The following is a 25,437-nucleotide window of genomic DNA, read 5'->3' as shown; positions in this document are numbered from 1 at the left end:
CGTACCCGGCTTATTGGTGAGCCCCGTATCATTCGGGGTTTAGACATTTGTCATTCTTTAATTAGTACGCATCTAAAGGTATCGGGGGCCTTGTCGGCAAGTATGTTTTTCGGTCGGATTCACGATTAGAGGTTTCATAGACTAGTCTATTTTTAGTTATGTTAGACATGCAAGGTGTTTAGCCATCTTTAGCTCAACTTATGATATTTCCTTAAATATGATTTAAACAAGTATTTCATTAAATTATTATGACATCTCATGTTTTATAAAAGTTCATCACGTTCATGCTATATTTCCGCTCATGTATGCCTCATGATGATTCAGCAAGCCATGTGGTTCGCTCGGTCACATGCAGTATGGCACCGAGTGCCGTGTTTCACCCAGGCCATGGTTCGGGGCGTGACACTCTGCACCTATTTATATTCTAAATTTGGTAAGAGTTATAGAATCTAACCTCAATTTCTGTTTCAGGTTAATTAAACAAGTACCACAGTCCGACCACCATTGAAGAAGAAGAAGAAGGTAAAATGGTATGACGTAAATAAGCTTCTTTCAACCGGAAGCAGAGTTGACTAAAAGGATGAAGTGGTCGGCTGAACATACATATATGAGTATTGGACCCAAATTTATTTAAGTGACACATTTTGGGCTTATTTGTTCATTGGGCCAGGCAAAATAAATAATGTAGAATACACAACACTGGCCCAATACAATATATATACAAATTGCTTACATCACATATACTGACATCACTATGGTATACGTGTATATTCTCTTTGTACAGATTTACAATTTGTTAGGAACACAACAAATAGAATAGTGACAAGTGTATAGTTTGTTAGCTTTCCTTTTCATTTCATTTGCTATATATAGGAATACTGTGCAACATTGTTTTTCATCAAGGAATACACATAATATTCTTCGTAAAACCACGTGAAAGGTGTCTAAAACCCCTACTCATATTTATCTCTCATCAAAATCAAAGTGCATGGAAAATATCATGGGTGATAACACTAAACAAATAGTATGGCTATTTGCTTGGTTACTAAAGTCACCACCGAAATTTCGAAAGTGTGATCTACTTCATTTCTCCTTCGATACGGATATATGGAATGATCTAGAAGCTAGATTTGGATAGAGCTTTGTTAGTTGGAACCAAATTATTTCAACTCCAAAAAAAAGAGTTGAGTGATCTTCATCGTGGTGCAAGTGACATTAGCTTAACTTACTATTCAAGATGAAAAGGCTTTCAAGATGAACTAGTAGAGTTTGGATTCATTTTCACTTTCAAAGAAATTTCTCGAAAGTGTGATCTATTTCACCATCGTGAAGGATATATGGAATGATCTAGAAGCTAAGCAAGATGAAAAAGCTGGTCAAGTTTCTTATGGGTCTCAAAAACATTCTTGTGAGTGCTAACACAATATTTTAATGATCTCTGCAACTTACTATTCCAAGATGAGAGAGAGAGAGAGAGAGAGAGAGAGAGAGAGAGAGAGAGAGAGAGAGAGAGAGAGAGAGAGAGAGAGAGAGAGAGAGAGAGAGAGAGAGAGAGAGAGAGAGAGAGAGAGAGAGAGAGAGAGAGAGAGAGAGAGAGAGAGAGAGAGAGAGAGAGAGAGAGAGAGAGAGAGAGAGAGAGAGAGAGAGAGAGAGAGAGAGAGCAGAGAGAGAGAGATGCATTCCACACCTAAGTATCAAGATGAAACCTTCTCTTTTATAGCTGCTGGTCAAGGTGGTCAGAGACCATACTACAATGATGGTAAAGGGCCTAAAGGAAATATTTTCAACAAGAGAATCACTCCTACTTGCAAGTATGCGCAAGAAAGTTGGACACACCATTGACCAGTGCTACAGGATCAAGGGTTTTCCACCAAACTTCAAGTTTACTAGAACTAGGAACAACCATAATTTTGTTCAAGGTAATGCAGCATTCAAACATGAAGGAAATGGGGAACAGTTCTTCTACAACAATGAATCTGGGGATGCAAGCAACTTGACTCGGAGCCAAGAGCAAAGCTAACAAATAGCACAAATGCTAAATCAATTCAAGGCAAATGATCAAAATAATGAACAGAGCAATGAAACTAATGCAAACTGTCTTTGGTATACAAACTGTCTCTTTCTCTTTTAATTCAAGTTCCCCAAACAAATTCCTAAATAGTGATTCATGGATCATTGACTCAGGTGCTAGTAAGCATATGAGTTTTAACAAAAAGTTCTTTGTTTCAATCTATCCCTTACCTAGTCCAATCTCTGTTAATCTACCTAATTCTCAAAAGGTTAGAGTTACTCATGCAGGTTCAGTCAAATTATTCACTCAAGTTATCATACACAAGGTCTTGTTTATTCCTATTTTCCATTATAACCTTCTTTCAGTTCACAAACTGTGTCTTCAGTTCAATTATTGGCTAATGTTCAATTCTTCTCATTGTTTCATGCAGGGCCCTTCAATGAAGAGCCCCATGGTCCTTGGTAAAGCTCACAAAGGACTCTATCTGCTCAAATCTGCTCCAGAAATAAGTCCTACATTAGCATCTAGTTTAGTTAAATCTTGTAATGCTTTGTCTGTTTCAGTTTCTCATTCAAAAGGCACTAGGCCATTAGCTTTGTCTTCAGTTTCTGTTTCTGATGTAACTAGCAAGCTATGGCATCTAAGACTATGCCATATGCCCTTATCCAATATGAAAAATATCAATGAAATTCTAGCTTCTTTTGTTCTAAATTTGCTGTTCCATGTGAAGTTTGCCCTTTAGCAAAACAGACCAAGTTACCTTTTCCTAATAGCAACATTACTTCTAAAGCAGCATTTGATCTAACACACATAGACACATGGGGACCATAAAAATCACCTACCTATGATGGTTTTAGATATTTTCTTACTTTGGTTGATGACTACACTAGATGCACATGTACTTTCCTTCTATCTACCAAGAGCAATGCTTTCCCCATTCTTAAATCTTTTATTGTTATGATTGAAAGGCAGTTTGACAAGAAAATAAAGAAGATCAGATCTGATAATGCCTGGGAACTAGGGGGAAGTAATGAGTCCTTTGAATTCTTAAAGTCTAAGGGTATTGTTCATCAGACATCATGTGTTGAAACCCCTCAACATAATGGAATAGTTGAGAGAAAGCACAAACATCTATTAGAAGTTAGTAGAGCCTTATTATTTCAGTCAAATCTTCCTCATAAGTTCTGGGGAGACTGTTTGATGACAACCACTCATTTGATAAACAGATGTCCTACCAAGTTACTGAAATTTCAAACACCTTTTGAAAGATTGTTTGGAAACAAACCTAACTATTCCTCTCTTAAGGTTTTTGGTTGTCTTGCCTTTGCATATACTTTGGTTTAAGGGAGGTCCAAACTATGTCCTGGAGCCGAACCATGCATCTTTCTGGGTTATCCCTTTGAGAAAAAGGGATACAAGCTTATGAGTCTGAAAACTAAAAGAATTTTTGTGTCAAGAAATGTCATCTTCCATGAGTCCATCTTTTGTTTCTCACAGAAACATCCTACACCTCCTATTTTTCCATCACCCTCACTTGATCCTAATCCTATCTCACTATGTCCTTTAACTCAGCAACAACCATGCTCTACATCTCCCTATTCCCCTGATCCTTCTCCTGAACCTCATCCTACACACTCACAATCAGAAATTCTTTATCCTGATCCTAGTTCACCTGATCCAAACTCTTCACTACTATCTTCCTACACACCCGAACCTAGTTTATCAACTCCTCCTATCATGCATCAATCTTCTCCTCCTACTGCCTCTGAACAGCCTGTACATACTCTCAATCCTACTATCCTTAGACATTCTACAAGAGCTACAAAAACTCCACCATACTTGGAAGACTACATTTGTGACACGGTTCACCTAGCTAATGGATCCACTAGTTGCTTCTTATCCCCTGTCTCTTCTCACTCTTTCTCCTTTACTTCTCTCTCTTCCTCCAACCAATATTTCCTCAATGCCCTTTCTCACATTCAAGAACCAACCAGTTTCAAACAAGCTAGCCTACACCCAGGGTGGCAAGAGGCCATGAGTAAGGAAATTAATGCTCTCATTTTAAATAACACTTGGGATGTTGTTCGCTTACCCTAAGGACAAAAGGCTATCCCTTGCAAATGGGTCTACAAAGTTAAACTTAAATCTGATGGAAGTGTTGAGAGACTAAAAGCACGATTAGTTGTCAGGGGAGATATTCAAAGAGAAGGCATCGATTTTCATGAAACTCATAGTCTAGTTGTCAAAATGACAACCATCAGATGTTTGTTAGCTGTTGCAGTCAAGAGAAATTGAGGTCTATTTCAGCTAGATGTTGACAATGCTTTCCTACATGGAGAACTTAATGAAGATGTTTTTATGAAATTCCCTCCTGGAATGGAGGTTTCTGATCCTACTTTAGTTTGTAAGCTGAAAAAGTCTTTATATGGGTTACGACAGGCTTCACGTCAATGGTATGCAAGATTGACTTCAGCTCTTAGCTTCAAGGGATACAGTCACTCACACAACGACTATAGTTTATTCTTTAAGAAGAATGGGTTGCATATCACAATCCTCGCAGTCTATGTTGACGATATTGTGCTAACAGGCAATGATCTATGTGAAATCCATTCCATCAAAGCATTTCTAGACTTGGAATTTAAGATAAAAGATTTGGGAAACTTACAATATTTTTTGGGGATTGAAGTATTCCGAGAACCTCAGGGACTGATTTTGAACCAGAGGAAATTTGCCATAGAACTGTTGAGTGAATTCAATTGCCTCGATCTTCGTCCAGCTTCTTCTCCATTAGATCCCTCTCACAAATTACCCACAAACAAAGGCAAATTGTTAGCAGATCCTTCCATATATCGAAAATTAATAGGAAAGCTCAATTTTTTAACACATACCAGACTAGATCTTTCATTTTGTGTCCAACATTTAAGCCAATATATGCAATCACCTCGAGAACCCCATTTTGATGCTGTCATTCACGTTTTGAGATATGTTCTTTCAGACCCTGCACTTGGTCTTTTTATGTCTTCTTCTCCAAACTTCGAGTTAAGGGCTTTTTGTGACGCCAACTGGGCCACTTGCCCAAAAAGTCATCGTTCTATTAGCGGATAGTTCATCAACTTTGGAGATTGTCCAATTTCTTGGAAATCGAAGAAGCAAGTCTCCTTTTCCCTCTCATCGGCGGAGGCTGAATACAGATCGATGCGTCGCGTAGTCGCAGAAATCACTTGGCTTTTTCGCCTTTTTGAAGATCTATCCTTCTCTCCACCTCTTCCAATTTCCCTACACTCAGACTCACCGGCTGCTCTTCACATCGCTAAAAATCCCGTGTTTCATGAAAAAACGAAACACGTAGATCTATATTGCCATTTTGTCCGGCAACAATACCTTACGTACTCATTTCTCTCTCTTTTGTACCCTCCACCTCACAAATCACAGACATTTTCACTAAACCCCTAAATGGCCCCTCTCACCGACACATTTTGGGCAAGTTGGGGTTGCATACCGCCCCCTCCAACTTGAGGGGGGGGGGGGTGTTGAACAAGTTTTCTCCGGTGACTGTCCGACCACCATTGAAGAAGAAGAAGAAGGTAAAATGGTGGCGGACAGAAATAAGCTTCTTTCAACTGAAGCAGTTGACTAAAAGGATGAAGTGGTCGGCTGAGCATACATATATTGGTATTGGACCCAAATTTATTTAAGTGACACATTTTGGGCTTATTTGTTCCATTGGGCCAGGCAAAATAAATTGGGAATGCAGAATACACAGCACTGGCCCAATACAAGATATATACAAATTGCTTACATCACATATACTGACATCACTGTGGTATACGTGTACATTCTCTTTGTACAGATTTACAATTTGTTAGGAACACAACAAATAGAATAGTGACAAGTGTATAGTTTGTTAGCTTTCATTTTCATTTCATTTGCTATATATAGGAACACTGTACAACATTGTTTTTCATCAAGGAATACACATAATATTCTATCATCTTCTTTCTTTCATGCTTTAAGGAATAAACAAGGAAATAGCCGAGGTCATTCTATAAGGTAATATATTATATAGTTTTTCAGATTTTTGAAATACAGCTCACAAACAAAGATGTTCTCAAGATAAATGAAGAAGAATACAAACAAAGCTGAATACTATTCATTTTAATTGGCATAGTTGTTCTTTTTGAACTAAATTGCATATCAACAGTTTTAGATCATATAATTTGAAAGAAATTACAGTTAAACCACATATCAGCACACATAGTAAATAGAAACCTAGGGTAGAAATCAAATTTAATATGCAAAGCTAGTTTGTCTACCATGAGTATGACCCATACTTGTGGAAACTAAAATTCCTCCTAAATTGCTTCCTGTATTTTGGGACGCAAAGCTAAAAGTTTGTCTAAAATACTTTTATTAAGGACAACAAGTATTTTGATACCAGTTGTTATGAGACAATCAAGAATTCGAGAAATAATAACAAACAAAAAAAAGAACAAGAAACAATATAGTTTTAACATGGAATCCTTAAGGGAAGAAAACTACAAGGCAGTGTGTTCTTTTGATTGGTTGTCGGTCTTCTATGTTGCTTTGGTTGCTGATCAACCCAGTGTGCTGTGATCGTGTTAATTGGTAAGCTCTCTTCGGTAAGCTCGCTTCTCTCATTTAGTTTCTTGACTATTGATTTCTTCAATCAGTAGGTGTCTGCATGTATGTTTTGTTTCTGTTTTTTCCTCTTTATTCACTTTACCCTTCTCCATAATAATCCCTCTTCTTTTTGTTTTTCTCAAGTGTTGAGGCGGGGAAAGGGGGCGGGTGAGTATTTTTCTTATGATATATTGAATTTATCTAAAATGTCGCACCTTTTTCCCTTGATTATTTGAGTTCAATCATTATCAACTTATCCATATAGACACACACCACATTCACATAAGTAAGAATCGAACAAGAATTGATGGCATGTGATAAGTGGTAGCTGGTGCTTTCTAAACTCTTGCATAACATGTGAAATTTCTTTCACACTAGCACTGAGGGCATTAGAATTTAACCTGCATTAAAATTTGAACTAAGGAATCTTCCTGAAGTGCCACCAAGAAACATAACATGGACATATCTAGAGATATCAGATTCCGGAATCTTTAACACAATCGTCGACTTAATTGTCATTGGTAAGCTATGCAAGAGAAAAAAAGCTTTTCAATTATATCCTTCTTAAAACTTGGAACCCTCTTAGAAAAAGAAAAAAATAATAGTGCTCCATGAAATCACTAAATAGAACCAGGAATGTTGAGTAAAAGGCTATGTTGCAGCAGTAAAACTATTATAATTTATACTAGAAAGGAAGTTGCAGATTTTTAAATTCTTTTGATAGCTACAAAGATACTGATAGTTTTCTTTTATTTTTCAAATCTGCAGGAGAACAACAAGATTGTTTTTTGATTGTTAATGTCACGACCCAATTTGGCTAAGTTGTGCGGGCACTTATCTTTTTGACCTCGATAAGCGAACCCTCAACCAACGATAATAAAGACATAATTAAATAAGTCAAATAAGAAATAGAGAATAAATCACGTAATTCTGATGATAATAAAATAGAAAAAGTGCGGAAATAAGAAAATACACCCAGGGTTTCGTCTAATCCATACAAGAGCATCTAACTATAATCTACAAGTCTAGAATATCAACAATACATCAACACTGAATATGTCTCGGAATAGAAAATAAGACATAAATAAAATAGAATCTTCAAGGCGGCGGACTTCTGGTGCTCACCCTATAGACTCTAAGAAAATTTCGGGGCGACTATCAGCCACAAGAAACAGAAGTAGATCCAACCTGAAATTTTGCATTCATAAAAGAATGCAGCGCGTGCAGGTGAGTACAAAACTACAGTACTGGTAGGTATCATCGGCCGGCTAAGTTTAGCTAACATAATCCAGACAATAAAGCAAGATAAACAGATAAATCAATAAGTATAAGTTAAACACAAGTCAGAACCAAGTACACGTCATCACCTAGGTTGAAGCATTTAAACCCAACTGTGCCAAGTCTCAATATCTCCAATCCGAAACCAAATAACACAAGAAAATCACCAGATCATCACAAATAAAGCCATAATGCAATGCAACAATGTATGAATGCATATGCAATGCAATGCAATGTTATGTACACATGTACTTCGGACGGAAGTATCGACTTTTCGGTAGCACAACCCATGGGGGACCCGCGAAGTCCATGTACCTCACTCAATCCATGATTTCGGGACAACTATCGGATATCGCACTCTCACATCACTCTACTCAATCCATGATTCCGGGACAACCATCGGATATCAGAGTTCTCACATCACTCCACTCAATCCATGATTCCAAGATAACTATCGGATATCGGACTTCTCACATCACTCTCATGCAAGCTGAGCCCAGCTCATGATAGTGTTTCCTCAAGTATCATCAATGTATCAACAATATATCATGAAGGAGGAGAAAGCGTGCAATGTATGAGCTAACATCAATAATAAGATCAATATCACAAGTACCAAGCATGGGTAAGCTAACAATATCATGAAAGACTAAACAAGTCATATAAAATACTATCCTCGTATCAAACATCAACAAGTGAGGTACCACAATATCATGAACAAGATAGATCAATAGTCTCCAATATCTACTATCACTACGCGACATCAAGCCCACAACAATAGAACAAATCAGGTCACACCACAACGGGGTGGCTAGCCCCAATCACACAACAGGGCCTAACCTAAGACAATATCCAACCCAACTTCATACCTGAAGGTTTACATGGTTTCTCCAACAATATCATCTAAATATATGCTTCACTAAATGAAGTCTCACCAAGGGTAATCCATAACCTACCTGGATGGCCGAACAACAATACCCTAACAATCACTTCTTAGCCTTTTCCTTCCGCTGAACCTCAAGATCAAGTAAGTCTAGGCATATTTGAATCTAGATTAGAAATCTTGAAGATCGATACCTATATCGCTATCATTCAAATTGGGTCAAAATCAACCCTAGAATTTGGGAAAACGGGGCCCACAAGGGCAAACGGGAAATTCGGGGGTAAATTATCCAATTAAACACTAGGTGATCAAAACCCATTAACTAATTTCTAAACTAACTCAAGGATTCATCCAATTTCGAAATCCAAGCAAAACCCCCAATTTTGGATATAAACCCTAACTCTTAAATTCAAGAATTCAACACTAATAATGAAAGGTATATGATTAACAACCTTAGATACATCATAATCTAGCATAACCGAATCAATTTCATCATTTAAAAGCCTAGATAGAAAATCCATCAAACCTACTTTTAATTTTCCATTACTAATGAACTAACAGGGAAAAGGGATTCTAAGATGATTAGGAATAATGAATTAGCAAGGAGATTAGAAGGACTTACCACTAAGAATATTATTCAAGAATCCTCTTGAATTTCTCCCCATATAAACCACTTTCGAAATAATAAATGAATGAAAAGACTTAGGGTTTTATATCATTAACTACCCCAGTCACTGCCCAATCACCGTTTCCGCAGTCACTCAGACCTCTTCAATCGGACATTATTGGTGAAAATATATCGATGAAGTTCCCAATGTTTTTCTCTTTAGTTTGGAACCCCAACCCCCTAAAAGCATATTTAAGAGATTCTAGAGACAAATAATGTGGCATTGATTCTTTTATGGTTCTAGGTGTGGAGAACTGCATTGGGTATTTATAAAATTGTACTACAATTCTAGATTTTTAGAATGATAATTAATATCAAATTTTGTCTCCTTTAGTTGTTTTGGGTTCAATTGAAGTGTGCTGGTATTACGGGATTATTGGTCCATTTTATTGAATGGGTTTGTTGCGTTTACTATTTTCTTAGTTTGCCTGTGGACTGGTTATGATACATGTCAAGCTTAGTTCTTATGATGATACCTAGAAAAAAAAAGGACAATTGCTGTTAAGTGTTGAACTTTGTTTATGATAACAAGTTTTCGTTATCCATTGTGAAAAGTTTGAGTAACTAATCACAGAGGACATAGAGTAGAGTTTTCTTGTAAGATGCACAACATTGAGTCATATTTAAGAACTTACAAACGTGAAATATGGAAATAGCAGGGAAGTTCATTCAACGGTAATTCTAATATTTGGCTAGAAAATTCAGTGTGAAATTCAAGAGCGATTTATGAAGCTATGTGTCTTATAGGTTGGACTTCTCCTCATATGATTAATAAGTAGGATTACAAATGATAATTTGACTCTTGCCAAAAGAAGTCAGTTTCTTATATAGCTTGAATACGTCCTTTTTAAATAGCTAGCTTGTGATTAATATGCAAATCCCTTCCTCACATAATGTTGGAGTTTCATCTTTTTGATGACCGACTTCATCGTACTCCCTCCGCCCAATTTAAGTGTCTTAGTGTGACTTGACATGAAGTGTGAGAAATAGAGTAAAACTTTTGAATCTTGTGGTCTTAAATTAAAAATGGATAAAGTAGCAAAAAGTAATTTGAATCTTGTGGTTTTAAAATTGTCACGTAGGATGTTTGAAATGTTAACTTACTAAGTATAAAAAAAGGCATTCTTTTTAGAACAGACTAAAAAGAAAAGTAAGACACTTAAAATGGGACGGAGGGAATATAATTTTTCTCCGTCCTTCTATCATATGTGTTCTACTCATTTCAATTTCTTCTTTTGGTTCAAAACTCTTGCTTTCCACTCATTTAATGTGATTTGACCTACTGTACCATGTGCTTTCATCCCAAAAAAAAATGAGGATCTAAGTGCAACGTTTTAGATTTACTAATTTTTTTTTTTTATAGTGTAGTATTATGGTGTTATAAAAAGACGGATATAGTGGAAGAAGTAAGAAATAATAATATGGAGATTCCGTTGAAAATGTTGAACCTACAATTTTTGAAAATTGTAGGATAGAATAAGAGGGTGGTCAGTAGAGATCTGAGAAAGGGGTATCTGAAAATTAATGATAAACCTAATACTAACAAATATTGCAAGATTAAGGGTGTGTTCGGTATGTAGGAAAATATTTTCAATTTTCTCATGTTCGTTTGGTCAAAAGTTTTAGAAAACAAGTTCCATGAAAAAGGGGAAAATGAATTCCCTAATCAAAGTAGGGAAAACAAATCCACAAGTGTCATTTCACCAACCACCCTAGCACCACTCAACCCACACTTCAACCACAAAATCCGAACCACTCCCACAACCCCACCCACCACCCCCTCCAAAATTATGTTTTTAAAGTTTTTAAATTTTTTTCTTGGATTTTCTACACTACCCCATCCCCCTTCCTCCACCCCCCAGGGACTCCCACCCCTCCGATTTTTTTTTTTTCTTAACACCCCACCACCCCCTCCAACAAAATTATTATTATTTTTTTTTTTTAAAAAAAAGAGTTTTGAAAAGTTTTTTTTAGTCTTTTACGACACCCTACACCTCCAATACCCCACTAGCCCTTCCATTTTTTTTTTTTTAAGTTTTGAAAAGTTTTTTTTTTCTACGACACCCCCCTCCCCGATCCAACACCCTACCACCCCCTCTAAAAGAAATTAATAAAAGTTTTCTTTTTTTATTTTCTACACCCACCCCCGCACCCCCTACCCCCTCCCGAATTTTCTACTTCATATTTAATTTTACCTTTATAAAATAATTATAAAAATGGAAAGTTTGCGTGGTTAAATTTGGTGCGGGGTGAGTGGTAGGTTGTAGTTGGGGGGGGGGGGGGGCGGTGGGTGGTGATGGGGTGAGGTGAGTAAGAAAAATTTCCCATTTTTTATAAAATTTTTACAGCAGTAAAATAAAATATATGAAATAGAAATTTGGGAGGGGATAGGTGGGTGGGAGGGTTGGATTGAGTAGTGGGGTGGGGTTGGGGTGGGTGGTGGTGTAGGGTATGGGTGGGTAAAGGTGAAGTGCGTTCGAGGCTGTGGTTGGGTGGGGGTGAGATTTGGTTGGGGAGTGGGCGAGGTGGGTGGTGGATGGTGGGTGCCTGGGGTGGGTGGTGAGGGTGGGGTAGGTGTGCGGGTTGGTGTGGTATGGGGTGGTGGAGTTGGTGGGGCTTGGGTGGGTATTTTCGAAAAAATATTTTCTACAACCAGTCGAACATGAGAAAATAAGTAAGAAATTCACTTATTTTCCTCTACCCAACAGAACATGGGAAAATAAGTAAAAATTCACTTATTTTCCAAGAACACGTTTTGCAGGAAACCATTTTCCGTGGAAAACATTTTCCTCCGTACCGAACACTCCCTAAACACTAGCATATTTTGATGCTTGGGAGCTTTTGATAGTATGTCAACACCAGTTATGTCTCTATACAAGTTGGCAGTAATAAGTTTCTTTTTAGTTACCCTTGGTTCTGTTTGAGCAAATACTACAGTGCGATTTTATTCATTTTTCTTCCTTTAATTAATTATACCATTACTTGAAGAATTCTGTTAGGTAGGTTAAGTTTTCCCATGATCTCCTAACTAATGCCACTTTGCCACTTGAGAAAGTATTGTTTATGAACCAGAGACAGTGACCTGGTGCTTAGCCTTAATGACTTTATTATCCCTTTAGTTCTCATAAACTCCATGTGTTGTGGCCATAGCAGGAGGGAATCTCATCATTGTCTCCATTAGTGATCTAAAGCGTTGAAATTGAGACAAAAAGGTTATCCATATGTTAAATTCTCCCATGAAATAAGGGAATATTTGTGCACTAGGTGAAACAGCTCTAACTCATACTTTGTGACCCACTAATATCTATTTTTGCACTCCTCTTAATTTCAGTTTCTTTAGTTGATTGGTGTTCACCTACTTCTTGAAGGTACCTCAGACCTCTCCATATAGTGTGGTTTGGAATGAAAGAGGCTAACTACTAAGCTTGGGACTATAACTCATGCTTGGTGGGAATGATGAATTTGGATGTATTTGTTGTGTGTGCTTGAAGATACAATGTGCTTGAAGATACAATGTATTTAGGTGTTCTGCACATATTATCGATAAAAGTATCTACTAAGCACAATGATATACAAAAATGTTTTTGGGTTATGGTATCTACTTCCCACATTAATAACTCATGGCTTCCAGATTTTGTCATTGCATTGATGTGAAAGTTGTAATTTTGGATATATACTTAAGTGGTTTACCATTGGCAATGGTAATTTGAGATAATGATGTTTACTATTTTCCAGAGTGGTATAGTGTTTTAGCTTGTAGCTAGATGTATTACAGTTTGGGATGATATTGTGCAGATCCTAAATAAAGAAGTATTCCCCTTACAAAGGTACTACAATCTCCATATACTAAAGAGTCGATCAATTATCAATCCATCTTAGGCCAACTTTTTGACTTTCTAGTTAAATTTACTAACCCACAGTAACCTTCTACGAAATGTTAAACTACATGAATAGTAATACAGTCAGGAATAACGATATCGATACGTACATGTCATGTTTGGTACGAATTATGGTTTAGATCCAAAAACAGTTTTTCTCTAAACAAAATTACTCGTTAATTAAATAAAAAAGAGTTAAAGGCATGGTTGGGGAGCTGTAGCGTGGTCCAATCAAGCCCTAGCTTTCTACTATATAATATTTGTACATCTTTATGTCATCCGACAGAACAGAACATTGATGCCAATGGAAGGCTAGTCAACCTCCATATAAATTAAGATAGAGCTAATGTTTTACACTTGGTACTGGATTATTCCACCTGTTTATCCGATAATAATGGCACCAGTAGTTGATACAAATTTTAAGAATTTATACTAATTAGGATTTAATGAATTTGTGACAAAAAATTGTTTCAAGGTCGTATGAAGATTTCCTTGTGAATTCACCACTTTTTTCTTTTTCTTTACCAATATTTTCTTATTTCTTTGTGGAAAGATATCTGTCTTTTTTTAAAAGGATAGGTTTTATTTAGGTTAACTTACATAAACAACTACCTTTTATAAGCTCCTATCAATATATAGCTACAAGTTTGCAATTTACAAACCGTAACTACCTTTTATGTGGTTTCGGCTGTATTTTCGTGTTTTTAAATACAACGAAATACATGTATCATAAAATCAGAGTGGAGTAAATCCTTTAAATACATGAAGGAGTTTCGGCTGTATTTTCCATGTTTTTAAATACAGGAAATACATGTATCGTAAAAACAGAGTGAAGTAAATCCTTTAAATAAACGAAGGACTTGTGTATTTCATTGTATTTATATACTGATAATCCTTTTGTTTTGGCGGTATTTAAATGCATTCGAGTTCGGATTAGTAAAGTCGTCGTCTGACGTCGCATCAGTTGAATGTATTCGACTGTATTTGAATGTATTTACACTCAAAAATTGCATACAAGCATATGTACATAGATCATTTAACCAACACATACAGTCAAATATATCCAGTTTGCCCCCCAAAATACAATATTTGACTGTATTTCAACAAAATTTCAGAGGCATAATGAAGAATAATCATTTTAAATATATTTGACTGTATTAACACTCAGAAATCTTTTCATTCGACTGTATTTTGAAGGCATTTACACTCAAATAAATGAAATACATTCAAATCCTTTTAAAATACACTATATTTACTCAAATACACTCAGAACCACCGCTACCGCCTCCACGGGACCGAGCGTTTACGATGATGTCAACAGAAGTAATGAATTGAGGCTGTAACTATCTTTGGATATTGTGAGAAATATGAAAATACCCTCAAGTTTCAATGTTCTAGAAATTTCTGTAGCAAAATCAACTAGGTTTTCCGATCTATCAAGTACTCCATTTCCGGCGAACTCGAAATCAAAATTGATATCATCAAAGTTGAAAGTTGACAACACAACAAACTTTGAATACGCATAGCAATCTACAAAAATTAGTATGAAAAGCTTGAACTTATTATTTCTGGATATGGAAACTGAAGAGAGATGAAAAAAAAACAGACAAACAACGCTGAAGAGAGTGAATAACAACAATGTACTAGTGACTTTTACTAGATCCGAGAGAGGTTGTTGTAATTGATGGTCCCAAGATAAATGGGGTCAAGACAGTAAACAAGTTGAGGCAAAAAGCAGTGGGAAAAAGAGTTAGTAGGAAGCACGATGTCAAAAAAGATTAGTAATAGTATTTAATGTTACACCTCGTGGTTTTTATACTTTGAGATTCGTCGTGTGTCAGTGGTTCTAGTCTTGGATACGGTGGTTATCAAAGTTAAATGAGCTTAGACAAGTTTATCTTATAGTTATAAACGGTTAAGTTCATGTTTAGCAGGTATTGGAAGGATTAAAGGTTGAACAAATCGATGAAGAATATGTTTTGGGGAAAAGTGGGTTTTACGGTTGGATATACGAACCGTATAATTTTTACGGACCGTATATCTGGCTAACCTCCATCGTAAATCGATTCCAGAAAAGGGTGAACCCCTGGTGGGATTTTACGGTCCAATTATACGGACCGTATAATTTTTACGGTCCGTAAAGTTGATCGTAAATCCGGGTCGGGCCAAATTTTTAAGTTATATATATATATCCGACACTTACTTATTTTATTTCATTTTCAACATTTCCAAAGTTCTTGAGAGCTCTAGAACATTCTTCCAAATATATTTAACCAAACCCAAGAGAAATCAAAGATAAAGAGGCAAAAATTAAGAGATTTAAGTGTTGGGAAGCTCACTAGGGTTTGTAGAATCTAAGAATTCCCTTGGTTTTGAAGTTGGGTATGGACAACACCGAGCCCTGTTATGGCCGGGTATGGATGACACCGAACCTAAATGGTCGGGTATGGTATCATTATATGTATATGTATGAAATGTCTTCTGTAAAGAAAGGTTAAGTAAGCATGTTGAAGGTCTTAATAGGTATCATGAGGTATAAATGATTCATTTATCTTACGTTATTCTCCATACTTTTATCATATTACTATTCATGCCTTACATACTCAGTACATTATTCGCACTGACGTCCTTTTTGTTTGTGGATGCTGCATTTATGCTTGCGTGTGTAGGCAGGGAGACAGACCAGACCTTTAGGATGCTTCATCAATGATTGCATAGAGGTGCTCCATTCGATCCGGAGCTGCAACAGTTGGTATTATTCTTTTGTGTACATATATGGGCATGACGGGGTCCTGTCCCGTCTTTATGATATTACATACTCTTTGTAGAGGCTCGTAGACAGATGTGTATAGTTGGATATCCCTCAGTTTGGTCAGTTCACCTTTTGTATATCATTTTGATATCCTTGTCGGCTTGTGTATATATGGGTGGTTTGATGATATTTATATAAAATGGTGCCTTAGTTCGGTGGAATTTGCGTTATTGACGCATGGTAATGATGAGTTAGCCATGTGGCTCACCTATAGATGATTAGGAAAGTATGATGAGAGGGTGCTCGGGGGTTAGCTCCGGGTGCTCGTCATGGCCCTCTGATTGGGTCCTGACAAAAGTGGTATCAGAGTAGTTCGTCCCAGGGTGTGTCTACGAGTCGTGTCCAGTAGAGTCTTGTTTATGGGTGTGAAGCGTGCCATACTTATAAACAGAAGGTTGCGGGCATTTAGGAATGAATGACTTTCTTCTTCATCATAGATCGTGCAATAGAGCCATGATATAAGAATTTTCCTTTTCTTAACCATGCGTTATGTTTTTAGCGATGCTTGTAAAGAGCTACAACAGCCCAAAAGGGCAAGACAGTGGTAGGAGGAAGGACTGAGCGGGTACCGCTGACAGATTTAGAGGAGGGCGAGTCACAGAATGAGATTCCATCTCGATCCTCTCATACTCCACCTGCTTCAGAGGAGCATGAAAGAGCCTCAGCTGCAGCTCCAGCACCCCCAGTCCCTGCACCAGATGCCTCAGGTTAAGAGGTGAAAGAGGCCATCCATTTGCTGACTCAGTTAGTCGCTCCTTAGGCTCAACGGCAAGGTACGAGTCATGGAGATAGAGCTGTCAGTGCCAGAGCCCACAATTTTATTAGTTTGAACCCTCCAGAATTCTTTGGGTCAAAATCGGATGAAGACCCTCGTAGCTTTATAGATGGAATGTTGAGAACATTGCGGTTAATGCATGCTTTGGACATTGAGCCGGTAGAGTTGGCCTCCTATAGATTACGGGATGTTGCGGTTCATTGGTATACGGTTTGGATGTCTTCTAGAGGAGTCAATGCACCTCCACCGGTATAGCAAGAGTTTGTAGATGCTTTCCTCTGACACTATTTGCCGCCTGAGGTGCGACAGGCCAGAGCTGATAGGTTCTTGAATCTTAGACAGGGAGGTATGAGTGCTGTAGAGTAAAGCCTTCATTTTAATTCTTTGGCCAGGTATGCTCCGACCATGGTAGCCGACATGGGAGATTGCGTTCACTGATTTGTGAATGGTTTGGGGCAGTATTTGATGGATAAGTGCTTGACAGCCTTGGTCCAGGAAGGTATGGATATTTCTCGCATTCAGGCCCATGCCTAGACTTTGGAAGAACGGCAACAACAACCAAGGAGTGAGCGTGAGCATGATTGGGGTTCTATCTGGTTAATGAGTTTAGAGGAGGGCAGAGGAAGTAGTATTCTAGGCACTCAGGCCATTCAGCGACTAGTGCACCTCCATGCTTTGCAAGCCAGAGATTTGATAGACCTATTCACTTCGGACCGAGTCAGAGCTTCAGAGCTTCGGGTTCTCAGTACAGGGGTGATTTAGGCCAGATGAGGCCACTTTTACCTCGATGTGCTCAGTGTGGGAAGCTACATTAGAGACAGTGCTAATTAGGTTTATATGTTTGTTATGCTTGTGGCCAGTCGTGTGCCATATTATGCGTGAGTGTCCATTCCGAGGTGGTAGAGGTATGGTCCAGCCCACAGGATCAACAACTAGTTCTTCATCATCCGTACGCCCTCCAGGGAAGAGCTTACAGACAACAGCGAGTCGTGGTAGACGTAGAGGAGGAGCGCCCAGTTGGAGTAGTCCTCAGCACTGTATTTATGCACTGGCTGGGCGACAGGATCCCGAGTCTTCCCCCGATATTGTCACATGTATATTATCACTATCTTCTTATGATGTATATGCATTGATTGATCCAGGCTCTACATTGTCATATATTACTCCTTATAGTGCCGATCGTATTGGGGTGAAACCCGAGCCAATTAAGCCTTTTAAAGTGTCTACACCCATCGGTGACCCAGTAATAACTAGTCGGGTATATAGAAATTGTGTGGTGGTGATTTGTGATCATCATACTATGGCTGATCTACATGAGTTGAAAATGGTAGACTTTGATGTCATTATGAGTATGAATTGGTTGTCTTCTTGCTATGCCAATGTTGATTGTAGAACCAAAATGGTTCGTTTTCAATTTTCGGGAGAGCCAGTTTTAGAGTGGAAGGGTAATACAGCGTCTCTGAGAGGTAGGTTTATTTCCTATCTCAAGGAAAAGAAGATGATTACTAAAGGTTGTATTTATCACTTAGTCCGGATTTAGTATATAGAAGCAGCAACTCTCCAATATGTCCCTGTGGTGAATGAGTTTCCGGATATGTTTCTGGATGAGCTTGTAGGCCTTGCACCCGAGTGGGAGATTGATTTCGCTATTGATTTGCTACCCTTTTTTTTAAGCCCATATCTATTCCTCCTTATAGAATGGTTCCTGCAGAGTTGAGGAATTGAATGAGCAACTGAAAGACTTGCTTGAAAAAGGCTTCATCAGGCCTAGTACGTCACCGTGGGGAGCACCTGTATTGTTTGTAAGAAAGAAAGATGGCTCCTTGCGAATGTGTATTGATTACAGGAAGTTGAATAAGGTGGCGATCAAGAATAAATATCCACTCCCAAGAATTGATGATCTATTTGATCAGTTGCAGGGTGCTAAATGGTTCTCAAAAATAGACTTGAGATCGGGATACCACCAGGTGAGAGTTAGGGAGAAAGATGTTCCTAAGACGGCCTTCAGAACCCGATATAGTCACTTTGGATTTCAGGTGATGTTGTTCGGGTTGACTAATGCACCGGCAGTGTTCATGGATTTGATGAACAATGCGTTCAGGCCTTTGCTAGAATTTTTTGTGATTGTATTTATCGACGATATCTTGGTATACTCACGATCCAAGGCGGAACATGCAGATCATTTACGCATCGTCCTTAGAATTCTTCAGGCTCGGAAACTATATGCAAACTTTTCAAAATATGAGTTTTGGTTGAATTCTGTGACCTTTCTGGGGCATATTATTTCAGTTGATGGTATTTGGGTGGATACCCAGAAGATCAAAGCTGTGAAGGCTTGGCCAAGGCCTACAACACCTATGGAAGTTCGCAGTTTTTTGGGTTTGGCAGGTTATTATAGAAGATTTATAAAAGATTTTCCTTCTATTTCTGTAGCATTGACGAAGCTGACTCGGAAATTAACTAAATTTCAATGGACGGATGCTTGTGAGTGCAGTTTTTGGGAGCTGAAAGATAGATTCAATTCGGCCCCGGTTCTGACACTTCCTGAAGGGTTGAAGGGCTATGTTGTCTATTGTGATGCTTCAGGAGTAGGGTTGGGTTGTGTGTTAATGCAACACAGTAAAGTTATTGCTTATGCTTCAAAGCAGTTGCGAAAACACGAGAAAAGCTATCCAACCCATGATCTTGAGTTAGCTGCGGTGATTTATGCATTGAAGATATGGAGACATTATTTGTATGGTGTCCATGTTGATATTTATACAGATCATAAGAGTCTTCAGTATATTTTCAAGCAGAAAGAGTTAAATTTACAACAAAGGCGATAGCTGGAACTGTTGAAAGATTATGATGTTAGCATCTTATATCATCCAGGGAAAGCGAACATTGTGGCTGATGCTCTTAGCCGCAGATCTATGGGTAGCTTATGTGATGTTCAGCTAGAGAAAAGAGAGTTAGCTCGTGAACTTCAGTAGCTAGCTAGCCTAGGAGTTCGGTTAATGGACTCGGGCAATATGGGAGTTACCGTTCAGAATTCAGCTATTTCATCACTAGTAGTTGAGGTGAAAGAGCGCCAGTATGAGGATCCCATATTAGTTCATTACAGGAATATACTCCCCCAGAAGAAAAAGTTATCCTTTTAGATTTCTACATATGGAGTTCTTAGGTGTTGAGGCGATGTATTGTGTGTTCCTAATGTTGCAGGATTACATGACCAGACTTTAGAGGAAGCCCATCGTTCTCGTAATTTTATTCATCCGGAAGCGACGAAAATGTATTATGATCTTAAATTCATATATTGGTGGGACGGAATGAAGAAAGACATAGCGAAATTCGTAGATTAATGTCCAAACTATCAACAGGTAAAGATTAAGCATCAAAAGCTTAGTGGATTGTTGCAAGCTATGAAAATCCCGACCTGGAAATTGGAAGTGATTAATATGGATTTTATTGCAGGCTTTCCTCGTTCTCAGCGTAAGTAGATTCCATATGGGTACTTGTGGATAAACTCACAAAGTCAGCTCATTTCCTGCCTGTCAGAACTATATATGCAGCTGAGGATTATGCGAAGCTTTATATCAAAGAGATAGTATGACTCCATGGTGTTCCAGTATCTATTATTTCTAATAGAGGGACACAGTTTACGGCTAACTTCTGAAAGTCCTTCCAAGAAAGGTTGGGGACTCAAGTGAGTCTTAGTACAACATTTCATCCCCAGACTGATGGACAAGCGGAGCGCACCATTCAGACTCTTGAGGATATGGTACGACCATGTGTGTTAGATTTTGGGGGTAGTTGGGATGATCACTTACCTCTTATAGAGTTCGCTTATAACAATAGTTATCATTCCAGCATCCAAATGGCCCCGTATGAAGCTTTATATGGGCGCACGTGTAGATCACCAGTTGGATGATTCGAAGTAGGAGAGACTAAGTAAATAGGGCCAGACTTGATCCAACAAGCCATGGAAAAGGTCAAGCTTATTCAGGATCGGTTATCGACAACTCAGAGTCGTCAGATATCTTATGCTGATAATCGCCGACTAAACTTAGAGTTCCAAGTTAATGATTGGGTGTTCTTGAAGGTATCACCTATGAAAGGTGTGATGATATTTGGTAGGAAGGGCAAGCTTAGTCCCCGATATGTAGGGCCTTACCAAATTGTACGCAAGATAGGCCAGGTAGCTTACGAGTTAGATCTACCATCGGACTTGGAGTCAGTCCACCCAGTTTTCCATGTGTCGATGCTTCGCAAGTGCATTGGAGATCCCTCCAGAATTGTACCTGTGGATGATGTCCAGGTCACCGAGAAACTATCCTATGAAGAAGTCCCCATCTCTATTCTAGATAGGCAAGTTCGGAGACTCAGAACTAAAGATGTAGCTTGCTTAATGTTCTATGGAGAAACAATAATAGGGAAGAAATGACTTAGGAAGCTGAAGAAGATATGAAGTTCAGGTATCCACGTTTGTTTTCACTTCCAGAGGAGGTTCCGATAGAACCAACATTACCTTTAGGTACGTAATGCTTTCTTTTGATGATTTCTTGGTTGTGTGCGGCCATTATTGTAGCCCTGTGAGGCATTGTGTGTTCTGGGTTGTTGTGATAGGATGGTAGTGGCGTATTTACAGGGGAAACTCTGGAGAAATTTCTGTAGAATCCCTAAGGGTTTAACATTCGAGGACGAATGTTTCTAAGGGGGGAAGAATGTTACACCTCGTGATTTTTGTACTTTAAGATTCGTCGTGTGTCAGTGGTTCTAGCCTTGGATACGGTGGTTATGAAGGTTAAATGAGATTAGACAATTTTATCTTATAGTTATAAAGGGTTAAGTTCATGTTTAGCAGGTATTGGAAGGATTAAAGGTTGAACAAATTAACGAAGAATATGTTTTGGGGAAAAGTGGGTTTTACCGTTGGATATACGAACCGTATAATATTTACGGACCGTATATCTAGCTGACCTCCACCGTAAATTGATTCCAGAAAAGGTGAACCCCTGGTGGGATTTTACGGTCCAATTACAGGGATTGTATAAGTTTTACGGTCCGTAAAGTTGACTGTAAATCCAGGCCGGGCCAGACTTTTAAGTTATATATATATCTGACCCTTACTCATTTTATTTCATGTTCAACATTTCCCAAGTTCTTGGGAGATCTAGAACCTTCTTCCAAATATATTTAACCAAGCCCAAGAGAAATCAAAGATCAAGAGATTCTAGTGTTGGGAGGCTCACTAGGTTTTGTAGAATCCAAGAATTCTCTTAGTGTTGAAATTGGGTATGGACAACACCGAGCCTTGTTATGGCCGGGTATGGATGACACCGAACCTACATGGTCGGGTATGGTATCATTATATGTATATATATGAAATGTCTTATGTAGAGAAAGATTAAGCAAGCATGTTGAACGTCTTAAGAGGTATCATGAGGTATACATGATTCATTTATCTTACGTTATTCTCCATACATTTATCATATTACTATTCATGCCTTACATACTCAGTACATTGTTCGTACTGACGACCTTTTTGTTTGTAGATCTTTGCGTTCATGCCCGTAGGTAGGCAGGGAGACAGACTAGACCTTTAGGATGCTTCATCAGTGATTGTATAGAGGTGCTCCATTTGATTTGGAGTTGCAATAGTTGGTATTATTCTTTTGTGTACATATATGGGCATAGCGGGGTCCTATCCCGTCTTTATGATATTACACACTCTTTGTAGAGGCTCGTAGACAGATGTGTATAGCTGGATATCCCTCAGTTTGGTCGGTTCACCTTTTGTATATCATTTTGATAGCCTTGTCGGCTTGTGTATATATGGGCATAGTTGATGATATTTATATAAAATGGTGCCTTAGTTCGGTGGAATTTGCGTTATTGATGCATGGTAATGATGAGTTAGCCATGTGGCTCACCTATTGATGATTATGAAAGTATGATGAGAGGGTGCTCGGGGGTTAGTTCCGGGTGCCCTTCATGGCCCTCCGGTTGGGTCATGACATTATAAATTCTGTCGCTGTTTTTGGTGCTGACGGCGGCATTATACTGGAGATGGAGGAGAGAGGGACGGCTAAGGGGAAACGAGATCTGGGGTAGGAGAGCGAATAGAGATAGAGATAGAGAGGGGGTGAGGGAGAAGATAGATTTTTTAGGTGAGAGAAAATCAATTTAAAAGAGGAACTTGTGAAATACAGGACACTAGTTATGATGTGTAAAATAAGAAAATATTTTAGCTGGAAAAAATAAATAAAACGGAAGGTAATTATTATTCATAAATAGGTCTTAGAGATAGCTATGACAAGTAAATTTTCCTTTTATTTACTGCTATATTATTAACCTTTTATTTCTTCATTCTGGTCAGTATTCGATTGGGCCCTGCCACCAACAAAAAGAAAAGGCCCCAAAAGACCCACTTTTAAGAAAATGACCCGAAATAGCCCTTAGGCCCAAAATAAAGACAATAGCCTGTTTATCCCATCAGTCTTTTCTCTTGTCTTCTTTCTTTTTGAGTCTCACTACTCGTCCCAGTGCCTCCGTCCGTTTCTCTTGTCATTATGCAGACCTGGCCAGAGCAATACTTATTACAAATGCTGAACTTGCCCCAATGCATCCTATCCAACTTGGATTGGCTCTCAACTTCTTTGTGTTTTATTATGAGATTTTGAACTCTCCTGATCGTGCTTGTGGTCTTGCTAAACAAGTAAGAATTTCTTCGTGTTACCTTATTATTTCTTACTCGTAGATTATATCTTTTGATTCAAACAAGGTTGTTGTGTTAGCAAAGATATCTCTATATCTTTTTTTTTTTTTTTTTAATCTCAAACTTGAAAAAGCATATTCATTTTCATCTTCTTTATGTGGCCAGGCATTTGATGAAGCAATTGCCAAGTTGGATACATTAGGAGAAGAATCTTACAAGGATAGCACGTTGATCTTGCAACTACTTCGTGACAATCTCAATCTCTTAGGCCTAATAACATACATAGTATTAAATTGATCCCCTTAGGTGATAGCTGAAATTTAGGAATATTAGATAAATTCTAGAATCTCAAGATTGGACAAGAATGTTACAAAGGCTTTTAAGTGGATCAATCAATTACAGAATAAAGAAACAAATATAGAATGTTGAAGAAGAAGAGGAAATTGTATATTCATCAATCAATGAATGTAATCAATAATGTACAATGCTTATATGTAATGATAATGAATTGAGAGAGCTTAACTGACCCCTAACTGAACAGAATCGTAACTAACTTCAGCTAACTAACTGGACTTTTAATCCAATTTTGTGTATCAGTACTCCCCTGCTACAAAAGATCCTTGACCTCAAGGATCAAACGGAGGGAATTGAGTCTTCGAAGCATTTACAAATTCCCAAGTAGCACAATCTGCAGAAAGACCTCCCTATTTAATAAGAAGTTGAGCCACTGCCTTATTACCCCTATTCACTATTATCCTTTGCAACACATATTTAGGATTTGGACGATATAGACTAGCAATATCAGTTACAAGAGGATAAGAAATATGAGTATGAACTTGATAACCTAACTTTTACTTCGATAGACCATCAATAATTGATTCTTGATTACACAATGTTGTTCAGAAGATCCTCAATTGTAATTCTCTCAGGCATTTTCCCATCTTCTCCACCAAGGTTAAATCCCCTTTCACAATATTTATGTGTCTGTCCTGAGCTATTGATGACAGCAAAAGGTTGTCCATTATACTAGAAGGTGCAGTTCCTTCAACTGTCGGACTCATGCTTCTAAATAAAGGACCAGGAGAGTGGAATAACAGAAATAACTGATTGTATCCATTCTCCATGAGATCACCCTTGCCCTCAAGAGTGGAATATGGACTAGAATATCGATAGTTAATGGCGTCTAATTGTGCAGCAATGCAACAGTTCACAAGGTATACAACATGATTTAACCATTCTAATTCTCAATTGTAATTAGTTTTGATCTTTCTACTGTTATTAGGAAGAGTGATTTCTCAATCCCTTCCATGGCCAAGTTTTGCTCGAAGTTTCATATCACTTTCAAAGTCAAACCATAAATTGCAGGAAGTCAGGACCGTGGAAAGAATTAAATCAAAAAGAGATTGCCATAAGATAACTTCTTTCCAATCATTATTTAAAGATCATGTATCCATATCACCCTCATCATCTAAGAAATCCAACCAAGATGCATATCATCCAGAGCTTCTACGTCACTCTCACTATCTTTAAAGATGCATTTCTTTCAATAGTACTCTTATATGGAGAGTTGACATCTAAATCTCTTTTAGGAATCTCATCGAGCACCTTGCAAGTATATGATGTCTTCTTCATTAGAGTTTCTTTTGAGTAAACATGAGAAAGATTAAAGAGTTCAAAATTAACCAACCCAATTTGGGAATCTGACATCATAGTTTTTCCTTCAATTCTAGTCACTTTTGACCCACTAGTATTAAAAAGGGAAGCATAAGGAAACAAGGGAAATATATTGCAGTTGTTA

General features: G+C 38.0%; 1 long non-coding RNA gene across 1 annotated transcript; it reads left to right on the top strand.

The window, feature by feature from the left end:
- Window positions 1-6,021: 6,021 nt before the first annotated feature.
- Window positions 6,022-9,383, top strand: LOC132034474 (uncharacterized). The gene is made up of 2 exons (XR_009409110.1): window positions 6,022-6,651; window positions 7,421-9,383. It is a non-coding gene; the product is annotated as an uncharacterized LOC132034474 (long non-coding RNA).
- The last annotated feature ends 16,054 nt before the right edge of the window (window positions 9,384-25,437 follow it).

The sequence above is a fragment of the Lycium ferocissimum genome, chromosome 10, assembly GCF_029784015.1.
Source record: "Lycium ferocissimum isolate CSIRO_LF1 chromosome 10, AGI_CSIRO_Lferr_CH_V1, whole genome shotgun sequence".
NCBI lineage: Eukaryota > Viridiplantae > Streptophyta > Magnoliopsida > Solanales > Solanaceae > Lycium > Lycium ferocissimum.
Note: the sequence above shows the minus strand (reverse complement) of the source record. Positions and strands in the feature narration are given on the sequence as shown.